Source organism: Lemur catta, chromosome 2, assembly GCF_020740605.2.
Source record: "Lemur catta isolate mLemCat1 chromosome 2, mLemCat1.pri, whole genome shotgun sequence".
Lineage (NCBI taxonomy): Eukaryota > Metazoa > Chordata > Mammalia > Primates > Lemuridae > Lemur > Lemur catta.
Genome location: NC_059129.1, coordinates 91,964,013 through 91,990,351, shown reverse-complemented (window position 1 = coordinate 91,990,351; position 26,339 = coordinate 91,964,013). Strand labels below are relative to the sequence as shown.

At 38.8% G+C, this 26,339-nt stretch overlaps 1 protein-coding gene across 4 annotated transcripts in view; it reads right to left on the bottom strand.

The window, feature by feature from the left end:
* The window catches only part of KLHL32 (kelch like family member 32), a 184,807-nt gene that overhangs the window by 143,556 nt on the left and 14,912 nt on the right, over nucleotides 1–26,339 (bottom strand). The window contains exon 1 of one of the 4 annotated variants that reach the window (XM_045544047.1): nucleotides 25,042–25,143. The exons of the other annotated variants lie outside the window; for them this stretch is intronic. The gene's annotated coding sequence lies outside the window, so the exon portion shown is untranslated. Of the gene's footprint in view, nucleotides 1–25,041; nucleotides 25,144–26,339 lie in introns of those variants that run through there. 4 annotated transcript variants of the gene reach the window in all.

Sequence of the window (26,339 nt, the reverse complement as noted above, 5' to 3'; positions counted from 1 at the left end):
TTTAACAAAAATCATATTCTTATGCCTTTTTATAAATTCTTTATCAAAAAACCCACATTTTTATACCCTTTTTATATATAACTGGGTTTTTGGTATCCAGTAATTTTAATTACATATATTAATTATAACATTAACTCTTAGTAACTCTTATTTAAATTAGTGAAAAATGTAGGAGGTAAGCAACTTTAATTAAGTAACAAATATAGAGCCCAGGACAAAAGACAAGGTCTGGAGTATCTCATCTTTATTAGTATAGCCAGGCCAGGAAAGACAAGCCGGTGTTTTATTTTTTCTAGGCCTCACCATAGCCTAAAGGTGCAAATTTAAAGTCATAAGCATATAGACAAGTTAAGCAAGTATTAAAAATGTATATGGTAGCAATCCTTACAATATGTTCTCAAGATCACTCTGAAACGGTGATGACTCAGACCTTCCAGTCCAAGCGCTCCAGAGGAAGCTGGACATTCACCCCCAAGAAACACAGCAAACATTTCTCAAAACTACAACAATTCTTTCACATAACCAGAATTATCCACTACTCTCACCCTTAGGAAATGTCCATTAGTGTAACCCCCCCCTCTGTTACCGGTAAGTTTTTTTTTTTCAAATATAATTTGTTTGGTACACAGGACTGATGAGGTTTAACCTTGATAGTTTTTATTTTTATTAAAATGTTTCAAGGTTGCCAGAGTCTCACAGACGTTTTGAAGTGAAACTTAAAAATGTAATATTTTCAGAGAAAAAAATAAATATCTTATTAAACCATAATAGTTTAAAAGGGGAGGAAAAATAGTAAGTGTCCTATAGGTCTTGATCACATGCAAAGAAAGGAGGACCAGACAGATTAATCTAGGTTAATACGACCAACAAACACAAGATACTACAAATTAAGCTACTTTAATTATGTGGATTCATACCAATCCCAAGAATATATAAGAAACTGGTTTATTTTTGCTATTACAATATATTGTTTAATTGTTTTAGCATTATATCTAATAATAATGGATGATGATTTTTTTAAATATTACTTATTCCTGATCTCAGCAATTTATAATAATTAAAGGAGGTATCATCAGACAGGCAGACAGAAGTAAAAGGCAAGAGATATAGAGGTGGTACACTGGAAAATAGTCTCAAGAGGAAAAATTATAAATGATATAGATCTTAACCAAGAAAAACTAGTTACATTAGATATTTCTTCAATATACTCAAGGGCTTGTTGATCCCAATTCTATACTAAATTAATATATACTGAAAAGAAGCGTTGCTTAGAAGCATTGAATGAATTGAGATACATGCACCAGTCCTGGTCATTATTTTATTTATGTTTTACATATGGTGATAATTTCTCTTTAATTCTAGGGTTTCTGATTATTGCATAAAGCAGTATGTTTTTAACATCAGTACATCATTATGTAGTGCCTAACAAATGATACTAGATGTTCTGTTAGATTAACAAGGATGCTTTCTATTTCAGGGAGTATACTAAGTTCCTCCTCCAAATAAAAAGAACTAGGATGGCTTAACTATCACAGGAAAAGTCCAATGTGTGATTAAAAGCACAATTTACCATCTAAATAGACATCTAGGCCCAAAGAACAAAATTTCTCCTGTTTTTACTGATGGAGCTCAGGAAACAGTACCCCAAAATGAAAGCCTCTGAAACAAAAGTTCTCTGACCCTCCCTTCTACTCCTGTATCTCAGTCCCATTCTTCCTGGAGACTACCCATAGAAACTAGAATCCCTCCTTCCCAAGATAGGTCATAAAAGCCAAAACTCCTTTTCCCAAAAGCCAGCCATAAAAACCTGAAATTATTCTACATAAAAACTGGCCATAAAGTAACTATTTGACCTACCTTGTTTGACTGTAGGCCATAAGACCTCCCTTCCAGAAACGGCCCTGCCCCATACCCATTAGGAAGGAATGCATGCTCAGAGAGGCTAAGAAGAATCCAGACAAACCTTTCTGGGTCTGTTAGCTCAGTCTGTTAGCATTAGATCATTCCCTTTTTGTCCAACCATATGTCTACATGGCTGTCCACATTTTGTTGAACCTAAACATAAAAATGAACAATTTCTCTGTATCTTTGAGTTTTCATTCTGAAGGTTTCCATGTATTAATATATACATTAAAATAAATTTGCATCCTTTGTCTCCTATTCGTCAATCTGCTTCATGTCAGTGATTTTTCAGTGAACCTTTATGGGGACAGGGACATTTGCTCCCTACAGTTTGGCAAACCTTTGGGGAGCCAGGGGTTTTTGATCCCTACATTACAAAAGCCTTTTAATGTGTAAGATAAAAAAAAAAAACCTTGACTATTTAGAACATACTCCCTGAGATCATAACTTTGAAGCCTTTTTATTAAACAACTGATACTCTAAGTTTTAATTCAAAAACATGAAATAATAACTATTTCACCTGCTGTCATCAACCAAATGCTTTTTTGGCTGCCATTATACTAAGAAGGGCTTTACATGAATGATCTAATTTAATTCTCACAATAACCTGATGTAGGAGATATTATTCTCAATTGATTGATAAAGAACATAGGGATAAGTAATTCACCAGCAATCATAGGATTAGGAATTGGTAGTGTCAGGGATCAAAACCTGGTCTGTTTGACTCCAAAGTTTGTACTCTTAATTATTCTGTTCAATAATTCCAAATTTTATGAAAAGTCAGAAAACTACCTTTTTTAAAGACATCTAAAATAAAAATATATAGATTATGTGAAAATTATAGAAGAAATATAGTCAGTGAGCTCTTCCTAACATAAATGTCTTTTTGCAGACGGACCTCACTGAAGGTTGCCAGGACATACAGACAACTACTGTATGCTAGGCCCAGCACAATAATATCAGTCAAATTGTTATGTATAATTGGGAAAGAACTAAATTTTTTAAAATTATGCAACACACTGAATCACGCAGCAGAGCGTCAGGGTCTTCTATATTATTATATTTAACATTTCACACATTTGAAAGCACCTAGAACAGTGCTTCGTACAATGTGGTGCACAACATGCATTAGTTTCATTCTCCTCCTCTATTACCTGGATGGAAATATAGAGGGGACACTTGTCAAAATTGTATTTATGATTATAAGCTAAGGAAGAAACCAAACACATTGAATGAGACAGGCAGTCTCACGCACAATCTGACAAGATGAGGTTAACAGGGCTCAAGAAATGTTTCTGTATTTCTTAAAAAAAATTATCAAAATAGAAGAAATATAGCTTAATACTTGCATGAAATTTAAATAAAAACTCTAGGAATTTGTACGACCATGAATAGCTGTCAAAAGAGTGAAGGAAATCAAAATACGTTACTGTAAAATATATCACTTTGACATACTTTAAAATGGCTGTTCAGAGAGCCAGCAAACAGAGGCCTCCCTGCAAAGCTGCTTTTTCTGGGGGAGATTTGCATCGGTAGAATATCTCCATTGATGCAGCCAGGCTTTCCCTTGTCTTGATCTAGGAAAGATTAACTGTGAGTCTGACCCCTTAAAGATCTGAAAGAAATATTTACCATCTATTCTCTCTGAGGGCTGCTACCTGTGAGGTTTCATCTACATGTAAGACCAACCACCTTTGCTAGCTAAGCCTTCGCTCCAGCCCATAAGCTGTCTTGCCATTATAACCAGATTTACCACCATGACCTGTTTTTGACCATGTTCTGAGCCCCAATTCTTTCTGTAAACTCAAGATGGAATATTAGCTTCTGCACCCCATTGGGGTTTGGGGTAATCATTCTGTGATTTTTTTCCCCCTCATGTACACATTAATACATTTGTATGCCTTTTCACCAATTAATCTGCCTTTTGTGAGTTGATTTTTTAGGAAACCTTCAGAAGGCAAAGAGGAAATTTTCCCTTGGCCCCTGCAAGAGCAGTAGATAGAAGACAATTCACTAATATTCTCAATATATGAAGTATTTACACATCAATAAGAAAAACAGGCCAGGCCCAGTAGCTCATGCCTGTAATCCCAGAACTTTAGGAGGCCGAGGTGGAAGGATCATTTGAGGCCAGAAGTTCAAGACCAGCCTGGACAACTTATTGAGATCCCCATTTCTACAAAAAAAATTTTTTTTAATTACCTGGGCATGGTGGGACACACCTAGCTACTTGGGAGGCTAAGGCAGGAGGATCACTTGAGCCCAGGAGTTCACAATGTTATAATAAGCTATGATCCCACTACTGCACTCCCCACTGCGTAACAGAGCGAGACCCAGTGTCTTAAATAAATAAATAAATAAATAAGAAAAAGATGAATAGTTCCATAGAAAATAGCAAAAATCATACATAGGCAAAGCATCAGAAGTATAAAGCAACAATAAACATATGCAAATGATCAATCTGATTAGTAATGAAAATGCAAATAAATCAAAAACAAGATTCCATTTCCTTCCAATCACATGGCAAAAAATGATATTGCCAAAGGGAACAAGGAAAATGGCATTCATCCAAGTAGGCAAGGACAGAGGGCAACTTATAAATATATATCAGAGGTCTTCAAATGTGCAAACCCTTAATCAAGACACTCCACATCTAGAAATCTCCCCTATGGAAATAGTCAGATAAGTATGCAAAGGCATATATACAAGGAGTTATACCGGAGTTTTGTTAACACAAGCAAAAAATAGAACTAATCTACATATGAAGCATTAGTTAAATAAGGTATGTCCTTCAATGGAAAACCAAGCAGTAATTTCAAATGATGAAGTAGATATATACTTATTAACATGAAAAAATATTTACATATTTTAAAATAAAAACAAGTAATAAATCAATACATATTATATAAAACCATTTTCCTAAGAGGATGTGATCATTGTCACGTGAAAACTTGATTATCTATATTTTCTAATGTTTCTACAATAAACATGTACATTGTATGTATGTAATTAAAAACAAGGATCAAGGAGAAAAGCAGGTTTCAATCTATGTCCTAAATCCAGCCCTTACCAGCCATATAACCTTGGACAAGTTGGTTAATTCCAGCACTCAGTTTCTTCATATATAAAATTAGTATAATAATAAATAATACCTCTCAGGGCCAGTATGAGGATAAAACTAAAAGCAAAAGGACTTTGAAACTGAAAAGTGGTTGATAAACATTGGTAGTTATTACTAGCTGACATGACATCCTATAAAAGACAATCCTATAAAGAGGCTGGGGGGAAAAAAACCTAATAAACTCTCAGGTGACATTAAGAAAAGTGTGGGGAACATGTTAGTCCTCTTCCACCTGCAAGGGTCATCAAGTGTCTGGCAGTGCAGTCCTTCCTCAGTGTCATGTTAAAGGGAAAGGATGGTGACGTTGAAGATGACAGGACCTTTATTAAGCACTTAGTAAGTGTCCAGCGCAGCGCTAACTTTTCCCTACCTATTTAATCCACTGGGCCTTCTACTATCCCCTTTTTTATGGATCAGGATATTAAGGCACAAGGAGTTCAAGCAGTTTGCTGAAAGACAGAGTCCAAACCCTTAACCACACCTAACACTAAAAAAGGGAAATAGTCAAGATATAGTCACACTCTGAAGTGCTAAAGAGACCAGGGACCAACAGCCTCAGCACCTAGCACCAGGGCAAGAGAACTAAGGCAACATCAACTTTGAATCAGTACAAAGGAAGTTTCCAAGAAACTAAGATGCTCACAGACTATATAAGGTAATCTCTGCTCGGGAAGTGACGAATGGGACAATAACATATCTGAGGTTGTTCTGAAGGGAACTCAAATGCCCCTAGGCCTGCCTGATCCACAGAAGCTAGCAGCAGAGGATCAGGACCTGGAACCCCCATATGCTGTGTCTCCAAAGGAGGCCCCTGTTGTGGGCTCAACGGTGTCCCCCCAAAATTCCTATGTTGCAGTCCTAACCCCCAGTATCTCAGAATGTGGCTGTGTTTGGAAATTTGGCCTTTAAAGAGTTAATCAAGGTAGAAAGGTCATATGGGTGGGCTCTAATCCAAAATGGCTAGCGTCTTTATAAGAGACTAGGACACACACAAGTACAGAGGAAAGACCATGTGAGGACACAGGGAGAAGGCAGCCATCTACAAGCCAAGGAGAGAGGCCTCAGAAGAAACCAACCCTACCGACACCTTGATCTCAAACATCTTGCCTCCAGAACTGTGAGAAAATACATTTCTGTTGTTTAAGCCACCCAGGCCATGGCACTTTGTTATGGCAGCCCTAGCAAACCAATACAGCCTACAAGGGCAGGTGCAGTCCACACACGAGAGGATCCTCTGTTGATGCGGCTTGCCAGTCTCTTCCAAGCTACTATGGCTCAGAGGCTGTGCCAAGCCCACTGACCACATTGCCTCCAGGTCTGGGACAGCCCGTGCTCTGCTCAGACAAAGGTAGGCCACGGGTGGCACTGAGAAACTCACAACCTCGGAGGCCCCTTGGGGCCTGGGACAGCGGCCTCACCACTACTGCCCCCTCGGAGCATCTGGCCTCCAGCTTTTACTTTTCCAATCAGTGTCCATCATTCTCAAGATGCTTAAAACTCACCTTTCTTGGAGGAAATTACAGGCATAGTTTCTTTGTTTAGCCAGAACACTCTCCTTCCACATTGCATAAGTACTATGGGGGTCCAAAGTGTGGAAGAGATAGGGGTCCAAACTGCGGAAGCACAACCCGGCCATACACTGGAAGCACCTCTACCTCCCAACACCCTGTCCCTGAGGCTGAGCTGTGTGTGCTTGCATGCTCTCTGCATAACTTAGGGTGATTTTTTCCCGCTTGGCAGGCCTTCTACCAAGCTGCCTTCATGGGTGTTGCATGGGTCACATGTGACCACATGATCACAGATGTATGAACCCTTTCCAGTGCAGTCCTGCTGCTGGATCCACCACAGAGGAAAGGGGAAATACCACCCAGTTCTATGTACTAGGGGATGTGGAGATCCAGTCCCAGCCAAGAAACCTGGTTACATAATGGTCAAATGAACACAGGCAAAAGCCCTTAGCTCACTTGATCATCTCACTGCCCTGCTTAAAGCTGTTGTGATAAAGTCAACCATGTTACATTGGTACCCCTGCCAATAGTCCCAGCCTTCTGTTTTGTCACCCAATCCTTTGTCTTGTGATCACAGTCATGCAGACCTACCCAACCACATTGAACTGCTCTCTCCCTTCAGTGCATTGGTAACTCCATCTTCACTTTAACCTTTCCTTTTCACCTGGTTTGCTCCTATTCATCCTGCAGGCTCAGATGTCACTTCCTCTGGGAAGCCTTCCCTGGTCCTCCCAGGTCAACGTTAATTACACTCCTACATGCTCCAATAGCAACTATGCATCCCCACTCACAGTATGATCAGTACTCTATATAATTACTGTGGTGCGGGGATCTACTGCCCCAGCCTCATTCCCACCCATAACCCTACCCCCGAGATAGTAAGTTCTTTAAATGAGGTGACCATTTATTCTGGGATGGTCACAATTTGCATACTGTCCCAGTGCAATTACTAATTGCATCCCATTTGCTCTTTTTCATTTCCTAGTTTGGATGATAAATGATTTGGTTATCCTGTCTATATGGGTAGGATCCACATCTGACTTATTCACTGTTTGAAACTTCAAGGACTACCATTATTCTCACAACATCTCCCAGAGCAGAAAAAAGTACGATGTATTCCCATTTTAAAATGAACATGACAGATTATTTGCATATATTGAACCACAATGTTTTAATTTATATTATGAAATTCATTTCCTAAAAGAATAAAATGTTACACTAGGTATTAAAAATTTCTTTATGTAAGAACCAGGATAAAGTACCTAGCTACCCTCATGAATACAGCTGGAGACCTTGGGAACCAAACTAAAATATGTTTAAGTCAGTTCCTCCAGGCACATTAGCACACCCCTTTTCAGCTCTTATTTTAATTTAATTTTTACCTCCATCACTCCTCTAAGAATAGAAACATAAAATGCATGGATCAGTTACACAGTCTTGTCACAATAACCTAACCTGCAATTATAACATCCCGAGGTGCTTTTAAAAAATATTGCTGAGAAATTTTTTATTAAAGAATTTCTTATAGTTCTCACATCAATTAAAACTAAATTAAATTGTCCCTCTGTATCTTTATAGATGTCACAATGTAGATCTTGAGTGTTTTGCTAGTAAACAATTAGTTGTATGATAAACAACACATTATCTTATAATATGGCAAAATCATCAACATGCTACATATATGCATTTTATTTCATTAGAAAACCCTATATAACAAAGTTCTTAATCAGACAGTACATGATCATTCTCCTCTGATTAATGACTACCTTCTAACAAATAAAAAATATACAGTTTAGAGTTCCCAAACCTGTGATCTGGAGGTAATCCAAACTCTATTTTCAAACAGAGAAATGTCTTTACTGTTGAATTTTAAAACATGAACAAATATCAAATATTGGCTAAATGCTTAATACATTTCCAGTGATCAGCGAACAAGATGTGATGAGAGACACAAAATGATTAACAATAGTCTCTGCCTTCAGAGAACTTCTAATCTACAAAATAAAGCATAACATCCACATTTGCAATTACCCTAATATCAGGTATTCTGTATTTTGTTCTACTGAGAGATGTACAAATTTTCTTTTTAAAATCTCTAAAGCTGGAGATGTACCTGAAATCACCATATACATTAATATTCTACTGTTTTTTTCCTTTGAAAAGCTGTTGTGTGCAAGAAGCATTAGAACTGGGGAAACACTGCAGTTCAAGTGCCTACATGTGAAGGCTAGGAGCATGTATGCAAAAGTGCTATTACATTTAGTTCTTAAAACAATCAAGCATTGTAAGAATTAAATGGGTCTTTTTTCAGAAGAAAAAGCAGAGGCTCAGCAAGCAGAGATCCTTGAGGTAAAGCTGGTACTTGGTGAAGCTGAGATGTAAACCCAGCTTTCTTACATTCTGCTGCACATCATCCTACCAAAGAAAGAGACTGGTACTGGTTAGAATGCTGGGTGAAGATTAAATGGAGAAGCACTAAAGGATGGAGAGAAAGGAGAAGGCTGTGCAGATGAGAAGTACAACATGCTCAAAGATACGAAGGCCCCCAAGTTATACTTTTGTAAAATGAGAAAGCTGTACTAGCGGGAGATGCAGTACAGTACACTGGTAGAAAGAATGGGTTCTGGAGCTAGACTGCCTGGGTTTACATCCTGGCTCCAATACTGCTTATGTGACCTTCATGAAGTTACTAAATTTCTCTAAACCTCAATTTTCTAATTAGTAAAAGAGGTACAAAAAAATGGAACTTACCAAAAGCCTTCCAGTTAAAAATGGCAGATTGGAAACAAGTCCATCCAAATGTTTACACTGACTGCAACACACACCTTGATTTTAGGAATGTTAAATTTAAAAAAAAAAAAAACAAAATTTCTGTCTTTCTCTTGAGGAAATAACCCCACTGAAACCACATTAAAGAGATTAAAAAAACAATAAAAGTAACCCTACAAGATCAAACAGAACAAGAGAAGAAATAAAAACCATAAAACTTATTGAAGCTAGAGAATGGATGGATGCATAATAACTAACTTAGTAAAACCAAGAGAAAGGTGAATTCCAATCTGGCAATGGGGGAGTCAAAGAAAAAATCCAATTTGGATCAAGGATTGTATCTATCTAGCATGCTCAGGAACTGATGGTACCAGCATGGGGTTGATGCTATGGACTGAATGTTTCTGTCCCTCCCTCCCCTCCAACCACCCCTGGCCAAAATTCATATGTTAAAACTCTAATCCCCAGTGTGATGATATTTGGAAGTGCAGTCTCTGGGAGGTAATTAGGTAGTGAGGAAGGAGGCTTCATGATGGGATTAATGTCTAGATAAGAAGGGAGAGAGAGCTTGTTTCCTCTCTCTGCTCTCCACCATGTAAGGATACAACAAGAAGATGGTCATCTGTAAGCCAGGAAGCAGGTTTCATCTTTCTCTTGAGAAAATAACCCCATTGAAACTATAGTAAAGAGACAGCAGATCTGCCACCACCTTAACCCTGGACTTTCCAGCCTCCAGAACTGTGTGAAAAAAATATCTGTTGTTTAAGCCACCCAGTCTATGGTAGTTAGGTATAGCAGCCCACAGAGGCTAAGGCAGTTGACAATAGAAAAACTAGAGGAAAATCTATTTAAAAAGCAGTTCAAACTGCTAGGTCCCTTCCCCTACTCTGTACTACAAGGTACTGTCCCTGTCTCATCCCAGTGGCAGACTAGGTATTTGCTCTCTGCAGAAAATAAAAGTATCTGTAGACTGGGGAACACCAGGTGCAGTAGAGGGTGGAGGTGCCATTTGGAAAACAAGAGTGTGAAATTTACATAGTAAATGTGGTGACCCTAAGCTTTCATGCTCCACTCAGCTTCCAGAATGCCAACAAGCAGCCAGGCTTATATCATCCAAGAAAATTAGATTACTCCCTGGAGAATATAACTAAACCAACAGGAAAACCTAAAAGGTCTGACATCATGGGTTCTCCAAATAAACAGCTCAACCAGATCACTTTATGAAGTAGTCCCTACATAATAAACCTGCCCATGTGCTCAGACCTTTCAGCCAGCTTTTTTTATCTTTAGTATGAGTGAATATCCAAGGATCTCCAAAAATTTGAAAAGAATAAAGAGATTCACCAAAGCAAACAGAAAAAAATTTGAAGAAAAGAAAATTAAAACTAAATTTTTTTCCACTATAGAATTCTATACATGAACAAATTATAAATTTTTTTTAAGTGTAAAAATAGAGAAAATATTTTTTCAGACTTAAGAATTACAAGCAATTATCTCCTAAACGTTGTTTCCCCAGAAGTTACTAGAGGATATTTTCCACCTAAAGGGAGTATACTGAGAAAAACGAAGATGTGATTCAGGAAACCAAGGATTCCATACAAAAAAGAGATGAAGGAAACCCCCAGGTGATGATGAAGAAAGATCCCAAAACTGCAACTATGAAGAACATCAAGACTGGAGCAGTTCAGAAGGATCCAGAGAGACTTCCAGAAGGTGAAATTGATAGAAAACCTAGCATGGCTTCTATTGATCTACAATTAGAGGAGAATTTGGGGATTGAATTGGTGATAACAATATAAAAACTTAAGCAAATGAAAAAACAAGATGATTATTAATGCAAAGCAAAGTTGTACAGGAAGGGTAAATTATGATTTGATTATGAATAGCATTTAGATTGTTATAGCCACATAAAAATGAAATAATGATGCAACCAAAATATCAGTGTAACCAACTGTGGGAACGGAGGGATAGTGGGAAGTGTACATATGTGTGCTGGGGTGATTACACGGGATGGACAAAGAGGGCTAAAGTTTCATCTTCCATCAACCAATAGACTCAAATAAGCTGAAAAATCAAGAACTGGCAACATAAGCATGTTATTGAGAAATATGGAAGTTAATGCAGTAAGTTCTCCCTTAATACTGTCAATAGGTTCTTAGAAATGATGTATAATGAATCGATTTTACCATAGACTATTTGATATAAACAAGAGATAAATTCCTAGGCCATATTTCTGGTCACAAAAACAACACCAAACTTCTAAATAAAGACAGAAACACTTCTAATAGTAAACACTGAAATAAATGTAAGTCATATGTTTAAGAAAGATGAGTAAGAACAAGTAAGATAATTATTTACTCACTTATTCCAGTTCAGGGTCACAGGTAGCCAGAGCCCATCCCAGCAGCTCAGGACTAGGCAGGAACTCACCCCGGCCAGGACACACACTCCCACACTCACACTGGGACCAGGCAGACACATGCCAACTGACCTAATGTGCACAGTTTGGGGATGTGGTAGACAGCCCACACAGACATGGGAATAATGTTCTAACTCCACACAGTCAGCGGCCCAACTAGGAATCAATTTTTTTTTTCTCGTCAATGTTATAAAGAAACAATGTTGAATGAAATGGCATTAATTGAGGATCTGCTGTATATCTAAAGAAACAGCTAAAAGAATTGAAAGCAGTCGCCTCTTCTCTACTTCTACATAACAAGCCTTGTGGATTATTTGACTCTTTAAATCATGTGACTATAACCCCAGTAAAAATAAAAACTAAATTAAAATATATATATATAACTTATCTCATGAAGTATACATTTTAATTAGCTGAATGCTAATTAATGCAACTTACGAGATAGACAAATAAGACAATCCATAGTACACATCAGTTTCGCATAAATATATTGCTCAAAATTAATACTGAATAACTAATATCTTGATAATGATATAAGATGATGGTAGTCATGATGAACCCTAAGATATCAGCCCCTTTCAGTTACAGACAAAGGTTTTCATGTTTCAATCAATCTTCACCTCTTTCCTAAACAAGTCTCAGCAAAGCTAGGTGGTACATAGGAGCTACCTTACTGACAGTGGCTCCAGCGCAGTGGGTAAGGTGGTACAGAACCCAGCCCCCACACGCCCCAGCCCTTTTGAGACTCACTTAAAACAGACCCAGAATCACCATACTGCTCACCTGACTTTGAGCACTAGCTATAAACTTTCTTCCTGCTGCTGTCCCCTTACAGTACAGAACTGGCACAAGCTACACCCAGCACAAGTTCACGACACTCCAGGAACAATGTGTTTAGGGCCGCTGATGATCTCCTCCCGTACACACAACCTAGTCCATTCCGTTTGCCTGAGCCAGACCTGGCTCTGGCTTCTTCCCTGTTCTCCTCAGCCTGCTAAAGTCTCCCTTATCCTCAAACAAAGCCCACGTGAGTCTGACCCATGTACATTTCCCATTATTAATAATAAAATTTTAAATATCATGTTTTAAATTAGAAATGTGACCATTTATATTTAGATTGGGTCACGATTCTAATATGACTTATAAAACATTCAGAATTACATTATTTTGTGGGAAGTACTTTTTTTGTTCAAACTGAGCAATTTGCATTACAAGACTTTCTTAAGTTTAAGAAATCAAGGATAGCTATACTCAAAAATGTCTACACAACTCAAACTGCATTTTCATACTATTAATATTATCACATGTATTCTAAGATATTATGAGAATATCTTCTGTTGTGCAATCTCATGTGGAGTGAGAGTAATACATGAAATGCCCTGGTTTCTGTCTTATCAGGTCTCCTGAGGGACTGGCTGGATCATCTGCCACTTCCTCCTTTAGATGGTGCTTCAGGACTGGCCTGGGCTGTCTCCTGCTTGGGAAGTTTCAAGGGTAAGAAGCTACAATGGCTACCAGGTTCTCTTATAGGTTTTTGGCATAGGTGCTAAAGGGGCTTTGCATCTCCCATCCCACTCTCCTTGGCCAGGTAAAGGAATTCATGCAAAAGTCTAGTATTAAACAGTGTACTTTACCTGCAATATCTTAAACTCCCAAGCCTATGAACAGTGAGTGGCTGGCTGACTGACTGAGGAGTCTAAGACTTAGAGATCTTAGAGATCAATCCTTTGTCTAGGTTGATAAACAACAGCCCTTGGGCCAAATCCAGCCCACCATCAGTTTTGGTACACAAAGTTTCATTGGAACACAGCCACACTCAACTGTTTTAGTTATTGTCTATGGCTGCTTTCACACTACAACAACAGAATTGACTAATTGCATGTAGACCGTTGGCCCACAAAGCTTAAAGTACTTACTATTTGGCCCTTTACTGAAAAGGTTTGCTAATCCATGATCTAGGCCAGAGTGAAATCCCTTTCTCCTCTTTTTCTCTGTCTGGCTTTCCATCTTGGGGATGTCACTAAGATCAGTGTCTACAGCAAAGAGGACAACACTGATCTATACAATTATGTTAATTCATATGTCATGTGATAAACATGCTAATTCTCTCAGACAAAATATTTGGTTTTCCATGAAAACAGATCTGACCAAGTTGAATAAGAAAGAATTTACTATAACTAACCATTCACTAACCCATTTACTCATTCACTCACTAACTCACACACTCACTCATTCAATATTTAAATAGCATTTACCATGCCAGGAATGCACGTAAAAGAGTAAGATTAAAATGACTTCCTAAAGCAGTGTCTGGTTTTTTTCTTTTTAATGACAATTGATAAAAGCTATCACTTAAAGCATAATTTTCTTTTTAAAAAAGAGATGTAAGGTAGAATAAAGAACGTGGGCATGAGGTTAAGTTCCTTCAGCTGGGTTGAGCTACATGTTAACTGACATCCTAACTATGAATTACAGGGGCAGGGACCACATCCCACTCATCTCTGTGCTAGAATGAGCTTTGTTCCTAGAAGACTTACTAATAAATTTATTGTTTATAAAGTATTCTTGTTTAGGGGATTAGTGAGCTTTTTACCACAAATGCGGAAATTCCAGACACCTCCAAAAACACTTTCCTTTGTCACTGAAAAGGCACTTCCAAGTCTCTGATAAGATATGCACACGATCCTAACTTCAAGATATCAAAACCAAAAAGAAATCCAAATTTCATTTTCATATTAAAATTAGCATCACTTTAAAATCTTGACTTTGAAAAAAACCCCTGTGGGTAAGAGTCCTCAATTTTTAAGACAATATTAGATTGTCTTGTTTTTTACAAAATAATTGAGCAGCAAGATGAGGCACTTTGAAAATATAATGAGCACTCAAAATGCTAAAGTCAATTTTACAATTATCAGAGGAAACACAGAATACTGGTTTGAGTAACAAATTTTAAAGTCAGTATATTTAATTCAAATAATCTGTGGCAAATTCCTAAACATATCGAGTTTCTTTACCTTAGCTCTAACTAATACCACTAAATGCCTTTGAAAAATATTCAAATTTGGGGGAAAGAAAAATAGGAAAGGTTGTGCTTTCTGAATCACAATACCAATTACACTATGAATTTTTATATAAACAATGCAAAATCATTAATCTCATTGGGGAACTTCTAAAACATTATCTAATGAAATAACAGATGTCATTAATAATTTATAAAGCCTCGCTATGATTCAGTCAAGTGGAAAATATTGACAATTTCTTTAAAAATTAAAATGAAGGCCAATGCCACAGACCGACCAGAGCACTAAAGCACAGAACTTGAACATAAAAGCCCAGATGAACAGATTATGTTGCATAAATTTGAGAATTTTAAATTTACAAGTGGAAATAAAGAAAAATCACAGCTGGTTGCAATGCTTAAAAAAAAAAATTAAAATGAAATTACCAAATACTAACTCAGTCAACTTTATACAAAAAGGTGGTGGGGCAACGATAGAAATGGACCCAGAGGCTCTGGGATCTGGGTATAAGTAACAATGACAAGCGTGGACAGATGTGAATGGTGGCAGAAAGAGAATGGCACAAAAAGAAGGCTGACTAACCAGAACGTCAGAACTGGAGCTATGAAGGTCCAATTTAAATGAAGTGAAATGCATGAGAATTTTAGGAATATTCATTCATTCAAAAATAGTTATTAACGCCTATGTGCCACTCCCTCTAGGAGACACAGTTTAAAACAAGATAGACGATGTCTCTATTTTCATAGAACTTATACTCTAGGAGGAAGAAACAAATTGCAAACAACAAAAACACTGACACACTATACAGCAATGAGTGCTACAAGGCATAAAACACCATGATGTGATCCAGTCAATGTATGTTTACGGAGTTTCAGTAGTTAGGGAAAGCCTCTGGAGAAAGTAAGCTAATCTAACATACCAATCATACAAACACCAAAATACTGAAAAATATTCCAAAGTCAGAGATAAGAAAGTTTTCCACATTATGTTTTGTGATTTGGGAAATGTTTTGAATTGCTACATGACTTTTTGGCATGAGTCAGAAGAAGAGAGGAGGAGGAGAGTGGAGTCTGTTTTGTTGGCTCCGTCAATAGGCTTGGGTTAGCTCGACAAGTGGGAGGATGAATCTCAGAGAGAATAGTGTGGGGGAGGTCGAGGGAAAAAGGCTGTCAAATCCATCACAATGACTGAAGTCGAATTCTTCCTTCATCAATCCTAATTTTCCCAATGCACAAAATCTATGATCATATAATGTGGAGTATATTTAAGTATATTCTCTAACCCTTTGGGATATCCTATACATAAAACTGCTAAATACTATCAGTGAAAACTAAGCCATCATGTTTTTTCATAAAGAAATACACTCAGAATATATTGTATAGTTTCAATAATTGTGTATCACAAAAAAATAGACTTGCCCACATAAGGACACACCTACATCACAAAAATTTTCTGTAAGTCTCAGGAATTTTCTGATGCCTTGTTTGGTTAAATATTTTTAATCCACATCATTAAAAGCAAAGCCAAAAATTTTGGTTTCCTGGAGAAATTTCTAGGAACACTAATTATGGTTGTCTACCAAGCAGAGAATATGAACCCAACCTCAAGTTTGAGGTGGAATAACTTCCCCACAGTCACCAGGCTAGTAAGTGGTAGAGCCAGGACTAAAACTGAGACAAGTTTAACTAGAGTTCACACTTCTCATCATAGACTATGTTGCCTCCAGTATTAGTAACACACAATAGCTGGATTTCAGTGATTTTCCAGAGAGCAAAATCTTTTTCACAGTTGCTCAATAATTTCCAAGATGTCACCTGTAACAGGCAATTTTCTGAAAAATGTTCTGTATAACCATTTCTCTTTTGGACCCTCTAGAACCTATCCTTGGATTCCAGAATGGTATCTAGCACAAGGATAAGAGCGCAAACTTTGTAGTCAGACTTGTCTGATTTCAAATCCCAACCCACTATGATGTTGGGCAAGTACTTGACACCTCTCTGCCTCAGTCTCCTCATTCTGTAAAATACAGTTAATAACACTACCTACCTTACAACATGTTTATAAGAGTTAAATAAGTCAACATATGTAACATTCTAAGAACAGTGCTAAGAGCATAAAATCCATGAAAGCATTACCTGTCATCGTTATTATGCTAGAGTAAGAAAGGCTATTTCCATCCCCTATTTTACCTCCCCATCTGTACCCCCAAATTACCATCCCTCTATATACTGAGGTATAACAGAAAGCCTTAGAGAAGTGATGTGATAACCCCATAAAGATGCTTGGAAGACATTGCTTATGACATTCATTACACAGTATCCTTCTCATGAGAATCCTTGAGAAAGATGTCTTTCTGGCCCTAATATAAAGAATCAAATTGTCTCAACGCTCCTGAACATTTGGATTTATTTATGTTAAAAAAAAAAAAACTTTAACATAAAGTTAAATTTAACATAGTTTACTGAGCAAAGAAAGATTCATGAATTGGGCAGCACCCAGAACCAGAAGAGGTTCAGGGAGTTTGGCCCTGCAGCATGAGTGACAGGCTTTTATAGGCTTAACACAGAGACAAAGTAATTACTTGATTGGTTACAGCTGGGGTACAATCAGTGGCCCGTCCCCAGAGGTTAGTTGGTGGTTTCTGATTGCTTAAGCTTAAGTTTCATTTCACTGTTTATACTGGGCTTCAGTTTGCCTATATAAGAACCCAAGGTGCCAGAACCAGCTCAGCCTGATGGCCTCCCAGTTAAATTTCTTTTAACATTTATAAATGCTTTAAATCAAGTAACTAATCAAGCTTCTCATTTTACAAGGACTGCCAAGAAAGTTTAGAATTAAATGTGTTCCCACTCTTGTTAGGTATATAGAAACCAATATTTTTCTATTATTGTTCACAGTTATTAAATAATTTTATGGCCATTCCCTTTCTTTTTCTTTTGCCAGCCATTTCTCACTTAAGCTAACCCTTACTCCTCTTTCCCCTCTAAATAATTAGGATATGAAATAATTTTTCCATCCACAAGAATGGGAGAGAGAATGACGGGAAGTCACAGAGTTGTTATCTCATTAGGAACTCATTTCAGGGTCTAATGGGAACAGGGTTGGCAGGAAGGGCAAATAAATAAGGTGAAAATTGAAAATTTAGAAGTATCCTGGCACCACCTGGCTCTTTCCCATACCTGGTGTCTGTCCAGTTATCAATAACATAAAAGTATTCTCCAGGCCCCTATTACTCACCATCTACTCCTCACAAAGCAAGTATAATAATTTCAAGTTCATGGGAAGTGAAGTGACAGATTCTTGACATAAGAATCAGCAAGTATTCATTTAGTGGCCACCATATACAGGCACTCCTATATGCTTTGGAACATATCACAGAACAGACAAAATTCCTACCCTGTGGAGCTTACTTTCTACACAAGATGACAGATAGGCAATAAACATGGCAAATAAATAAGTTACATGGTGTGCTAGGATGTAATAAATGCTTTGAAAAAATCAAGCAAAGTAAATGGGATCCAGAGGAAGGATTCACGTTTTAGGCCGGGTGTGGTGGCTCACGCCTGTAATCCTAGCCCTCTGGGAGGCCGACGCGGGTGGATCGCTCAAGGTCAGGAGTTCGAGACCAGCCTGAGCGAGACCCCCTCTCTACTAAAAATAGAAGGAAATTATCTGGACAACTAAAAATATATATAGAAAAAATTAGCCGGGCATGGTGGCGCATGCCTATAGTCCCAGCTACTCGGGAGGCTGAGGCAGGAGGATTGCTTGAGCCCAGGAGTCTGAGGTTGCTGTGAGCTAGGCTGACGCCACGGCACTCACTCTAGCCCGGGCAACAGAGTGAGACTCTGTCTCAAAAAAAAAAAAAAAAAAAAATTTTTTTAAATCAGGAACTGAAAAAAGATGTTATGTATCTATGCTGAAAGGTTAGCTTGGTTAGAACAGCAGATATTGCTTCAAACAAAAATTTACAAATATTTTTATACTAAACAAACTCACATTTTAAAAGTCTCAAAGCTTACTAATTCTGTTGACAGTGCTTTGGTAAAGTGTACATTTTTTTCATAAAACAAGATAAATCACATCTTATCATTTGTCTAAACCCCTATTTCCCAGGCCACTTAATTGAAAACTGAGATCTTAGAAACTGTTACTAAAACATTTCTTGTCTAGCCTTGCCCCCACACTCATAACTACAGAAACTTCAACTACACAGGGAAAACCAGCTCCTCAGTTCCAAGGTTTGTCTCATGGACTCTCAAAACCATAATTGCTCTGTCAACTCCTACATCCTCACTGTGTGGAACAATGCCTGCTGCTGAGTCCACAGATGTGGACATTAAAGGGGCCCAGGCTCATTCCAGAAGCACTGACAATGGCAGTGGAACCTGTGACACCTCTAAGCAAGCACAAACCTACTCCTCTGAAGGAGACACTGTTCAAGATGCTCTTTCCTACAGTGACCAAAATTCTAAGTGCCAGCACTGCATGTCACCAATGCTACCGTGCGTTCAGGATGCCACAGGGGTTTCAATAAAACATGATTTTTTTTTAACTCTTTCTTGCTCTTTTTAAAGCATCCCCCTCTCTCTAGGACTTGGAATTCAGCCAAGAACTCTTGGGCCAGGGGACTGCTGGGTGACAGACATTGTGCTGTACTTGGAATTAAGCTTTTGTTCTGACACTGGCTCACATAAAAGCTTAAAAGCTTTTATTCTCTCCACAAGGTCTGTCATCTCTGAAAAGGCCTGCCCCTTAAGCTTTCCAGACATGCCCCAATCTTAGGGTACATGTGGGGATTCCTGCTCTAAGGGAGTTGGATGTGGGTTTCCAGCTCTTTGGAAGAAGCATAGTTTTGACTTATGTGGCATCATTATGGTAAGCAATGGAAAATGTCAGAATTAGCCCTGCTATGCCCTGTCCACAGTTAGTGCAAACAGCTGGCCAAGCAATGATTTGAAAGGATGATGTTTAAAAACAAAACAACTATAAATAAAAGTAATAGAAGCTGCATCCAATCTCTCAAGGAAATGTTTCCCAAATTAAAATTAAAATCTTTAGAGTAGTTCATGACAAGAGATCTACAAATTCAGTACAGAAATACTGGAATTATTCAATATAGACAGAAGTCCTATACTTTAATCATCTACAGTGAAAAAAGTTGTGAAAGTCATGTTATAGTCCTAGAGTTATAAATGTAAGAGCAAAGACCATCATTCTTCCAATGAAAAAAAGTTCTGTGAGTCCACTTTTCCTTCATGTGACTATTTACTCTTCTGAGGAAGAGTAGATCCAGAAGATTCCACCAAAGAAGACAGTATTTCTTATATTTTCCCAAATACAGCAAGGCTATATTATAGTTTCCTGATACTTGACAGACTTGGAAAGTGTTATAAAATCACAGACAAATCTCATGTTCTAACCCAACCTCACAACTTACTCTCTTGTAATTTGGGCAAATCATTTAGTTCTTAGAGCCAACATCTATTTCTCCATTTAGGCTGGGGTAAAACTACCTCCTCCACAATATTTTCATTGAGACTAAATGAAATGATGAGTTTTCAAGTACTTTTTAAACTATGAGATACAATATAAGTTTATAGCATCATCAAACTCTTGTGGCAGACAGGGCTACAGTAGAATATTAAATTATTAAGTTCTCTTAATAACTTGAAAAATCTAAGAAAACTAATTTGTTCCCCCCAAACAGCAGTCCTCACAATCCTATTACATAGTTTTATTTTGTAAAGAAGTTAAAAAAAAAAAAAAAACTGCTTAAAGTCGAGGAAGTTCATCATCCTTATATAGCATTTTGAGCCAGAATATCTGAATAAAAAAAGAATAAAACATCTCATTACTTCCTAGGCTATTCTAGATAATGCCTTTTATTCTGACACCTTGAATCCATGCATGCCTCATAGGTAACATTTTTAATTATTTAAGCACTGGTTAATATTGCTAGTGTCGGCATGATCAGTAATTACTGTCTTAATAATCACAGACATCTGATTCCAGCTGCTCCCATCTTTGATATGACCCTGAGCAACAGCCTGGAGGACAGGAACTGACAAGGAATGAATACAGCCGGGGGTCAAATTAATGCCGGTGGTGTACTAGCTTCCAGTGAGCCACTAAAGTCAGACACACATGCTGAAAAATGATACCACAGATTGAGAAAGAATTAAAGTTCTGAAAGTCTTGTATAAAACAAAATATGTTCTGGGCCGGGCACAGTGGCTCACGCTTGTAATCCCAGCACTCTGGGAGGCCAAGGCAAGGAGGATAAATTGAGCTCAGGAGCTGAAGACCGGCCTGAGCAAGAGTGAAACCCTGTCTCTACCAAAAACAGAAAAAATTAGCCGGGCATGGTGGCACATGCCTGTAGTCTCAGCTACTCAGGAGGCTAAGGCAGGAGGATAGCTAGAGCCCAGGAGCTTGAGGTGGCAGTGAGCTATGATAACGCCATTGCACTCTACCTGAGGCAACAGAGCAAGATCCTGTCTTGAAATGAATAAATAAATAAAATAAAATATTTTCTGAACAGGAGAATGGCTTTTGAATCTAGATCTGAAGAAGCTGGCTAAATAAATCATACCTCCAACAACCTTCTTTTGAGTAATTATAAAAAGAATGCATCTGCACACTCATTCCCCTGCCAGATATGACTTTTCCCTTCCCCAGATGGCTGGGGTGAGTATCCGTGCATATGGCAAGGGAAAAAAGCAGGAAGCTCAAAGTACTTAACTGTAAAAAGAAGAAGGGAAGGATTATGAAATGTGTTTCTGTGAGGCACTGTAGGGGCCATAAAACCAAAGAGCAATGAGTGAAGGAGAGACTTCCGGAGACCTGTGTCCTAGTCCCAGCTCTGCTACTGTCTCCCTGGGAAGCCAGTTTACTTCCTCGAGCATTCTGCTTTCCTATGCAGAAAGTGGAGGCATAGAGCTAAATCAGTCTGTGGGAGAATTCTGTACAGCTGATGTGAAATTATCCAACCCCAAGGGTCAGCAGGAATAGGTAAAACAGGTGTCAGCCCATGTGTAGGTGAGAAATGTCCTTGGCAGAACAGTAACAAGTTTTTCTTCTCCTTGGAAACAGAAATAAAAATCATACTACTGGACAGATCCTGTGTGAATGACACCAAGAGATCCAGCCCTTTAAGAGGCTGGTACTAGAAGAATATGAACTCTGTTTACCATAAGCCAAATCCATTTTCAGGGAAAGAATAATGGGCCCATCACAGTCCTCTGCCCCAGGATGGGGCATGACAATTTGTGTGTGTTTGCGTGTATATACGTGTGTGGGGGCATGTATGTGCATGTGTGTATGTGTGTAAGTGAGTGGTGCGCAGCATCTGGGGGATGGACATGCTTGAATCTCTGACTCGGGCGGGGCAAAGGCAATATATGTAACCTAAACACTTGACATAAAAAGTGAGTGTGTACAGGTAGGGGTGTGTGTGTGTGTATAGAGAGGCACAGACAATCCATCTCATTTCTCTCTTCCTTTTTGCCTATTGTCCCTCCTCTAAATCTCTGGCACTGCGTGTTTAATTTTTAACCACGGCATGTGGGCAGGAGAGTGGTAAAACAGGTGCTCTACATATTACTCAGGCTAGCTGAGAGGCTATTCTGCATTAGTGAGGGATTCCCTGCAGAATGGGGACAACAAATGATTAGAGATGAAGGAAGAGAGGGAGGTGGTGGCATCAGAATTACCTGGAGAAAGGCTTTTTCAATCCATACTTTCTCAGCTCTCCTTCCCTTGAGATTCTAATATGACACTGAGGGGATACTCTTAATGAAACATGGAAAACACACACACACACACACACACACACACACACACACCCCTCACAGCTGCATCAAGTTCTCAATGCTAATGTCCTTTTCAGCTCTAACACTTAAAGACATAGCTTCTATTATTATGATACTTTCAAATGAAGGAAACACACATCAGATGACCGGAAAACAAAAGGCAATTCTACATAGCTAGGTGGCAGAGTAGATGAGGAATTCCAAAATAGGGAAAAATATTGTACAGTAGGGCTACTTGGGAATGGTTTCATGGAGGAAAATGGGTATTGAGCACAGACTGTGCCTGGATGCACTAACGTTGGACTGAGAGGGAGGTGAAGAGGCGTGCCGGGGGGCAAGGCATGTGCGAGGTGGCAGGAGTGGCTGGTGAGGAGGACAGCAGCAGTGCAGGGCAAGAGCCAGACCAGGCTGACCAGGGTAAGTGGGGCCAGTGGACCTTGGGTTATAAAAGGCAGCAAAGCCTGGGCTGACACATGGTGACTGTGGAGTCACCACTGGCTGGAAATCAGGAGAATGCTCCAATAAAACGTGCTTCAGGAAGCTCTTTCAGACTATGGTGCCCAGGACAGTTCAGAGCAGAAGGTGCTAACAGGGAACTACGAACAGACTTCACATATGTTACTATTTATACAGAATATATGCCACTCTTTCTCAGCCCATATTCATAGTTGCATTTTGTACAGGAATGAAGATCTGGACCATTTATTATATTCTCAAAGTTATGGGACAACCACTTCCTGCACTTGACCCCCATCACTACACACAACACAAAAAAAATTAAGAATCCAGAAGAAAGTGTTGCAAATTGTCCTTGGGGTCTTCTCGTTGCTTAGGTGGGACAAATCAGTAAAGGGTAAATTAGAGAAAAAGAGCAGCTATGTGACACTATCCCAGGTGATCCCTGTGTGGCAGGAAACCCAGCAGAGGCTCCAGAGGGGAGGCAGCCTGAGAAGGGACTTTCTCAGGCTCACCTTTTCAAAAGATGCTTTAAGAGAGCTTACGTGGATTATGAAGTTGGCTACAACATCCAGTCTTCACCTGAATGGTTTATAGTCATCACCTCATATCAAACCTCTTCTGCTTAATATTAGTAGAATCGACGTTTCTCAGAACTATCATTTCATTTGACTATATTATATCTAAGTCACTCAGGAAACCTATTTAAGGAATTAAATCAGATTAAGTAGAGCTAATTCTTAATGGAGATATCAATAGGCTTTCAAAAAAACACAAGTTAAGAATCATGATCTATCTTAAATCACATACCAAAATCCGTGTTTCACCACTTACTAAGTAGAGAGAAGGCTAATTATTTGGAAGGGATATTTAATATTTTAAAAACTACTGTCAACCCAGGTTGAAAGAATAAAATATACCTTTTTCATTCTCTTTATTAAAGTAGTATTGCTTTTTTGAATACTTAAGTTAAATTTAGTTTGTTACTGGAATATGTAAATCATAAAAGCCATACCTTTAAAAACATTTCCAGAGAAATTTATTTTAAAAACTTTCAACCTTGTAAGCAAACCCTTGAAAAAGACTTAAAAATTTGTTTACAAAAGTACAAAGAAGAAATGACACCTAAGAAAGACTAATGAGCTATCAGTGGCACTCTAAATCCTAAGGTGTTAATTATCTGAGATTTCCAGGAGGCTTCTTACCCCAGGTATGCTCGATTTTTGATTGTGCGTTTCACATTTCTATTTTTAATTTGTGCATTCCACATCATCTATTAAGCTCTCCCTTCTCTGAACTCCAACAATTTCTGCCTGTGTCAGTGATGCTTACATTATGCCTAGATGACAGTTACAGACGTATTATTGTCATATCTTTCCTCTCTGCTGTCCTGTGAATGTATTCAGGGCACAACGCACCTCTCACCTAGCTTCCATATAGATTATCCAATATCGTCTGCCAAATCAATGAGTATACAGTATTTAGAGAGTACATATAAATCTTACTGCAAAGACTGGTGTGCAAGAAACAGCTCATTTCCCTGTTTTCTATAACTCGTCTTAATTTCTGTTCTACCAGTTGGGAAGCTCTGCCTTCTTGAGGTTACTCAAGCAGGGCTATAGTACAGGTTCTGGGATTGATGCGGTGGCACAGTGACCAGGTCTAGGATGCAGGTTGCCTGTAGTTTCCAAGTCACCCATGCATGCCTTATCTTGATGGTCATCAAATACAGCTGTCACTTTGACTCTACTTATTGGATATTGGCAGCATCCACATCATTAAATGCTCTCTCCTTGAATCACACTACTGCCTTGGCTTCTATGATTCCATTCTCTCGCAGTTTTTCTCCTTCCTCTCTGGCTATACCTTTCCCTTGCTCCTTTTTTTCTCATCTCTCTCTACTAAATCATTAAGTGCTATAGTTCTTTAAGATTCAATTTAATTATCTGCTCTGTCCCTAGGCAACTTCAATCCCAATCAAACATTTTATCACAGGCCTAGAGTCTTCTATGAGCTCCAGACATAAAATTACCTTCTATTTGATATCTTCATTTCAACATCTTGAAGAGCTCAAATTGGCCAGGCACAGTGGCTCACGCCTATAATCCTAGCACTTTGGGAGGCTGAGGTAGGAAGATCACTTGAGGTCAGAAGTTTAAGACCAGCCTGGGCAACATAGCAAGATCCCTTCTCTAAAAAAAAAAAAAAGTCTTTTAGAATTAGCTGGTGTGGTGGCACACATCTGTCATCCTAACTACTTGGGAGGCTGAGCCAGGGAGATTGTTTAAGCCCAGGTGTTTGAAGCTGCAGTGAGATATGATTGTACCACTGCACTTCAGCCTAGGCAACAGAGTGAAACCCCGTCTCTTAAAAAAAAAAAAAAGTTCAAATTTAATTATTACCATAACCACATAATTGTATGCTTTAATACTACCACCCATGCAAATGGCACCACCACTATCCTTGTAGTTTATGGAATGGTACCTTCCCCCATGCTGTTGTATGAAGTGGAATCTCTACCCACAGAGCTGTATGGAACAGTATTTCCAACCAGGCAGCTGGATGCAGTAGTACCTCCACCCATGCAGTTGTGCAGAATGGCACCAACACCCACACAGACGTAGAAATCATTAGGTTTCTTTCCTTCACCCTCAATGTTCAATACATTACCACACCCTGAAAATTTTACCTCTTTAAATTGTCCTTAAATAGTCAATTTCCCTCCTCTGTTCCCACCCCCCGATGGGTAAGATACTACCATTATCTCTGATACGAACCAGAGCAATGGATTCCAGTGCCTCCCTATACTGATCAGTGTTCTCCTGCAATCAGATGCCATCACTGGCCTTCCAGGTCCTGCCACTCTCTGATTGCAATTCTTCCTCAGTGACTTGCCAGTGTTCTTAGGATGAAGCCTGGAATCCCTACAGGCCCAGGTGTGGTCCTGCCCTACCCTCCCTCTAGCACCATTTTCCGCTGCACTCCCGCTGGCTCTCTGCACCCCACTTTACCTTGTTGTTGCCATGTTTCCTCCCAGCCCCGCAATGGACCTCTGCACAGATTTTTTTCTCCCTTTTCTTAAAACATTCTCCACTCTCTCCCTTTCACCTCATTAACTCCTCATGTCCTTCAAATCCCCAGCCCACCTCCTCAGGGAAGGATTCCTCACCTACCCCCACAGCAGGTCGAAACCCCCAGCTTTACATTTTTCATAGCACCATGAGCCTCTCGCTCTCAGCATTTATTTCCATTGTATAATAATTTCACCCTTATTTCTGAGATCATGTGATGAATGTCTATCTCCTCCACTAGAGTGTCAGCTCAGAGATG